The sequence below is a fragment of the Ostrea edulis genome, chromosome 9 (assembly GCF_947568905.1).
Source record: "Ostrea edulis chromosome 9, xbOstEdul1.1, whole genome shotgun sequence".
Taxonomy (NCBI): domain Eukaryota; kingdom Metazoa; phylum Mollusca; class Bivalvia; order Ostreida; family Ostreidae; genus Ostrea; species Ostrea edulis.
Window position 1 is genome coordinate 72468952 of NC_079172.1, and position 6848 is coordinate 72475799.

Consider the following 6848-nt stretch of genomic DNA (forward strand, 5'->3'; position numbering starts at 1 on the left):
ATTATATCCCAGTATCCCAGATATCGAGAGAAGACATACATTAAGAAAAGGTGGATAGGAGAAATGTAAGAAAATTTAATGAGAAGAAACCCCAAGATTCCACCAGGTGTTGATTTTGGTGATGCTCGTGACTGAATTGACGATAGGTTGAAACTAATCAAATCATAGTTTAGAAAGTGAGATAGTGGAAATAAAGTAGCAATGCATGATCTGGGGAATGTGGTCCCTCAGAGTCAGAGTTCTTGGTGGCCAAATACATGTATCTACAGTTCTAAATCCGGTGGATGTCCCTAGTGGGTCCAGGGCGGGTCCCTGGTAAGGGTTCTAGGCTAAAAACGGATTTAAGCATTCTTAAATGTCATAAGGTGACCGTTTCATCTTCATATTGATTCAAACTTGAGGAAATGTTTTAATCCCCTGATTTTAGCCAAGTTGAAAATTTCATGAAAATTAAAATTAAAGCCAGAATACGGAAAATTTTGAATATGCATGAACAATTTTTATTACATTTATTATAATTGAATTTAATTTTATTGGGGCTCTGAATCCTTACCTAGATGTTATGATGAATTCGCCGTTCATTGAAGAACCATAGGACTGTTTTAGAGCTCAACAAATGACGGAAACTCAAAGGATGCAACCTTGTACTGTTAATTGATTGATTGATTACGGTTTTACACCGGTTTAGCAATATTTCAGCCATTCACGGCGGCCGTTAATTTTTAAAGTTATGGTGAATGGAAATAGCATACCAAATTGACCCTAACCAGGAAGTGCGGAAATAGATATAAGTGACTTTTATGGATAGACGACTTAATTTTGTTTTGGTGAATATTACGTGCAGGACTGCGCTTTTATACTACCGTTGCTAGTGATTGTGTTTTACATATGTGACTTGTGTCATACCGATTGTTAGGCCGTTCTTGGCACACTGATTTTGACTACGGATAACTCCGTTTACCTGACCAAGATAAAGGACTCGCGGCGGGTGTTACCGGTCAACAGGGGATGCTTACTCCTCCTAGACACCTGATCCCACCTTTGGTTTATCCAGGGGTCCGTGTTTGCCCAACTCTCTATATTGCATTGCTTATAGGAAATATGAGATTGATCACTGTTCGTTATCTTCGTTTTCATGTATATTGATATTAATTGTTTTTTGCGAACACACTTTTGTTTATTTTATCATCACTCAATCTTTTTTTTTTTTTTTATATTTTTCTTTTGATATTGACTTGCTTTCATCATTGACAACAATGAGTACATGTTTGTTTCAAACTAGTTCTATCCGGATCTTTAGTTACAACTGTTCGCGTAATCTACCAAAGATGGAACGTCATCAAGGTCAAAGGTTGCATTAGCGGTTCCGTTTAAAGTAACGAAATGGTCAACGATATGATATTTCAGTTCTTAAAACTAGAAATATTTGGGTTTTTTTTAATCGGGTGCTGAAGGTAACTAGTATTACAGAAAAACAAATTCATAACCCACTAACGCGGGTTGTGAATTTTTTCTGCAATGCTATTTTTCTCCGATAAAACAACAAAGAAAGCATTTTACTGTTTTATTAAACAAACAAATTTTATTCCAACAAATTATCTCATTTTGACATTTTATCCTATTGAATGTTGTGATAGGCGTACGCATCAAGTTTATATGCTAGGTTTTTCTAAAGTGATGGTAACAGATCTGTTCATTTTTTTAAACAATAACTTTGAACAGAATAATTAATAAAATGAACCACTCAATACTCATTTAATTATTTAATTAAGTGCTTCATTTTATAAATTATTTCTATTCAAAGTCATTGTAAAACTATGGTGTCCGGATAGGGCCATTTGCAAAATCATGACTGCGCGTTAGTCACAACACGCCGTCACGCCAACAAGCTACGCACCTTCACACAGACGAGCAACGCGCCTTGTTGGCGTGAGAGCGCGAAGGCGCGTTGCTTGTCTGGGCGAAGGCACGTTGCTTGTCTGCACGAAGGCGCGTTGCTTGTTGGCGTGAGAGCGTGAAGATGCGTTGCTTGTTGGCGTGAGAGCGCGAAGGTGCGTTGCTCGTTGGCGTGATGGCGTGTGGTGACTAACGCGCAGTCACGCTTTTGCAAATGGCCCTATCCGGACACCATATAAAACAGAAAAAAGAAAACGATGAACAGCACTATTGCCATTACTTAAAAAAACCTATTTATTGAAGTTCACACATATTCTAGTTATTATTTCCTAATATCTGAGAAGGACCCATCTACGATATAAATACTAGTAATATATTAGATTAATTAATTATAATGTAAAAATGCATATCTGCGAACAGGGTTTTTCTTCTAACTAGAAAAAATAATTTCACTACAAAACATAGTCTTTTCAAACCCTTTCTAAATTAGAATTGGCACAAAGTGTTATAATGGATAAGATATGGTGAAGTCACATTATACCGGAGTATGTAATACAATAGGACCAATGGAGCATTGCATACAAAGAATAGCTCTCATACACAATATGAATCATAATTAACAATGCAGGTATGAATTACGATAATTCAAAGCATATATACATGTAACAGTGTAAAATAAATTGTCAAAATGCAAATTTTTATTCAAAGAATAAATTTCAACATTTCACTGTTGAAAATGTTACTAGAAAAATAAGACACATCATGATGAATACTATAGCAATATTTGGACAAGATAGTCTGGCAAAGAAAAGAAGAGCCTCATGTGATCTGGTTGACATCTCCACGTGACCGTGAAGCACATAGACATCAGGTAAACACACCGGGAGGCCGTGAATGAGAACTGGCATTAGGTGTATTGGCGCTAGTTGAAGGCATTTGTTTACTTTTAAACGTTCCATGAATTGAACTGACGGAGAGAAACTACTGATAGAATAGTGGAATTGGACATCTGATACCAGACATGGTAAGTCACTTCCTTTAATCAGTCCTTGTTGTTTTGTATGATCTAAAAATATCTGAATGTACTGAGTTGATTAATGTGCTCGTGCATCTGAACATTTTAACTAATGTAATACAGGTATATTAAGAGGTTCGCAACCGAGCTTTGTAGCGGTGTATTTTTTAAAAAAAAATTTTAAAGTGTATTTGTGATTTCTATATTAAATTCAACAGAAAAACTGGGGTCATATTACTAGTTATTGAGCTACCGCATTTTTAACTCGACCTTTTTGCACTTACTCGAGATTTCTGCGTTTTGATTTGATTTATCTGTTGTCGACACGACCTAAGCAACACAAATCAATAATTATATAAAAATAGATATACACGTATCGCCGTGTCTTTTAACCACACATTAAAGTTACAGATATAAAAACGTTTAATATTAGTAGATCGGAAATATATAATGACAGTTTTGCAATTGATATACGGATTTTTTTTTTTAGTTTAACTGTTTAAAAGAATTTATTAGGAGTAATGTCAATTTTCTAAATTTACACCAAGTATTGCCTTAAAAATTAAAATGGAATTCATAAAAGTGGGGATTAAAGATCACGTTTTTAAATTACTGGCCAAAATATTGGACTTTATACAAATTTTCGGGTAAATTAATTCTAAACCTTTTTTTAGATTCGGTGTTCTGTTTGGAAAAATTTATCAACTTAATTAATGAATTACAACATTTAGATAAACTCCACGACTCAACTACTTGTATAATAATACAGTTTTTAACTGTATTTTCTGCTGTTTAATGAAAATATGAGATTTTCTGATGTTGACTTTTACTTCTGTTTGTGTACATGTTATAAATGACCTATTTTACACAGATTGCCCTGGCTCTAAACCACATAGCTGAAGCATTCTGTAAATATGATCTGGGGTAATTATATAGCATTGTACCATAGTTTGGCGTCCTTTCTTTTGTTAAGAGTGCGGATTTTCTGTACATAACCCACGTTTTTCTTCAAACCCCGCCCACATTCTCGAAAAACAACATCACTGTCCACCGTCTGAAGTTCCTCCATCGTCCATCATTTCCATGTCTACACTGGGTTTGAAAAAAAGAAAGAAGAAGAAACGTTTTACCTACGTTTTATCATCAATTGAAGTAGAAAATTACATTTTATAGAAAATCGTTCTTCCTTTCCATGACGCAATGAATCGCCTACAACCCATGTCAGTACAAGAAATTTTTGATATGGCCTCGGACGAGTTTTTACTAGCAACTTACACAGAAAATCAGTTTTAAACACTTGATATTGTTGCACGAAAAATTCCTCAAAAGCTCATCTGACCATCGCGTGTGGCCTTGCTCCTCGGTCTTTTTGGCTAAGATCAAAGTGTAGTACCTGTTCTGGACACCACGCTATTAAACTGATATCGTTAATGGGTTTTGATCCAAACAAAGCCTTTCTATTTCCAAATTCTCCTTAAACCCAGTCACGTGATAAGAACAATTTTGGAGAGATAAACTTGTTTTGCGGACAGAGTGAACAGCGGCGGCTAATCAGACTTGTGTTTCTTTATGGTTTCGTGCCTTACAATTCTTTTTTTTTTTTTTTCGCTTATGTTTCCCCGATTTTTTTATCTATTGTATATACATGTTTTTTGCCAGCCAATTTAGTCAAAATATGTATTACAATGAAGGATATCAAATAGGATTTTTTTTTTTTTTTAAAGAGTATGTTGTTAAATTTTTAAACAGAAAAATGCATAAATATGGGTTCTTAGAATTCTAATTGTATTTAATTTCAATTCTTTGAAGCAAATACCGGTACTAGAAGTAGGTATGCATTTTAAAAACGGCTTTTAAAAAACAATTAATGTTCATATATTTCGGTGATAGAAAGTAATTTCGATAGAAATATATGGAGTGCAAAGTGTAATGCAAAGACAAAAAAATAAAAATAAAAAAAAAATAGCACCATATTGTAAACAGGCGACCGCGCTTCCGAAAGCTATAATAAAATATAATGAATAATAGTAAACTATGGTACAAGTCACTTACCCCATATAATATTGTTGATTACGTTCAGAGATACCCGATGGGCGTAGTCATAATGACACGAGGGAGCGTAGCTCCCTCGTGTCATTATGACCACGCCCATCGGGTTTCTGCACATAACGAACAATATTACATGGGGTAACTACTACTTGTACGAAAACATCCCATCCCAAAAACGATTATTTTTTGTTTAAATCACTTGATAGACCTGCGTGTATATATGTACAGATGTATTGCAGCAAAGGTGGCACTCAGTTAAATCCTTTCGATTGATATGCATGAATTTTACACTTGATAAGGATTTATCAATGGGCTAAACTTCACCCATGATGTCTTCTTCAGCAGATGAATACAATGTATATTTTTGTCGAATAGATCTACACCTTGTGATAGACATTTATGAGATTTACCACGATTTACAAATAAGTCGAAAACGAGAGAGAGAGAGAGAGAGAGAGAGAGAGAGAGAGAGAGAGAGAGAGAGAGAGAGAGAGAGAATCTTATTTTTATTTTTCAAAATGAAGTACATTGTTCTGAAAAGTTTAACGTGAATAACACGATGTTATCTTAAATGGCATCAATACATGTACAGTGTACCTGAGAAACAAATCATATGTACTTACTTCATTGAGTTTTTTATTTTTTAAAATTTGTGATGCTTTTTTAATTTTTATTACAGGAAAACAAGAAAGTTTGTCAGGGGAATACAAGAGTGCATAAGCCTGCGAAGTTTAACGTTAACACTAGAAGAATGGCGATGGTGAAAAGAAAACGCCTACTAATAAGTAGGGAAACAGATAATCAAAACTTATAATTCTGTTTTCGTTTTAGATATTCAAATATATGTATAAAATTTTCAATGGTTGATTGCTATAATTATTTTCTTTTATACGCATCGCGTACAAATTTAAGGAAGTGTGTCGATTTATTCATGTTAAAATTTGCACAATGTGTAAACATGTTTGGATAGTCAAAAGCATCAGCATGACAATGCATGTCCTTGATAATGAAAAAGGCAAAGGACAGTGATCATGGGACTATGTAATCTTTTTACGAAAAGTTTTAATTTTTCTAGAGTTATTTATTATAAGAAACCCCTTTGTTGTGGGTGTACGTGATGATGCTCTCCAATGAAATATATTCTAAATACCGTAGCTACCATAATTATACTATGTAATGTATTTAAAAATATTGTAACATCTCATTATAATATAATTAAATGAAACATTTCCTAAACGTTGTACTTTCAATAGTTATTCAATACAAAAGGTGAAGATAACGAACCGTGATTAATCTCATATTTCGTATAAAGAATACGAAATTATTAAGGCAAAAACGGACTCATGGACAGAGGTGCGATCAGGTGTCTAGGAGGAGTAAGCATCCCCTGTAGACTGGTCACACCCGCCGTCAGCCGTGAGGTCTATGTTTCGATCACGTAAACGAAGTGTGTAAAGAACGGTTTAACAATTAGTATCTAGTTAACAGGTCAGACATCATTTGACCCAATGGCAAATTGTATTGGTAAATTATATCGTTATACATGTAACGACCATAGACTTTGCGAAATGCTGACTTTCAATGAGACTGCTGAAACGTATTTGTCAGAATGTCAATGTGCCGAAGCCCTATATTTTGTTGATAATGATTTAAATAAAAAATGTGGGGGGAAAAGTTTACAATTTAGAGCTGCTATCAAACCGGCGATTTAATAGATTCTAAATGATTGTAAAAATGATTTTAAAATGTAATATCCTTGCGTTTGAAAGAACCATTATTGAACTGTGAAATAAAGCCTACAGTTTTGTGGCTATGATAACGCAGCGATGTCATTTCCTTTACAGGGTTATCAAAACAACGGAAGAGCACAGACAGTTCTCATCAAAAG

At 34.4% G+C, this 6848-nt stretch overlaps 1 long non-coding RNA gene across 1 annotated transcript in view; it reads left to right on the forward strand.

Moving 5' to 3' along the window:
• Nucleotides 1–475: 475 nt before the first annotated feature.
• The window catches only part of LOC125659099 (uncharacterized), a 12181-nt gene continuing 5808 nt past the window's right edge, over nt 476–6848 (forward strand). Inside the window, exons 1-3 of the long non-coding RNA XR_007363918.2 lie at nt 476–2920; nt 5640–5745; nt 6805–6848. The exon at nt 6805–6848 is cut by the window's right edge and continues 32 nt beyond it. This is a non-coding gene — a long non-coding RNA (uncharacterized LOC125659099). The remainder of the gene's footprint in view (nt 2921–5639; nt 5746–6804) is intronic.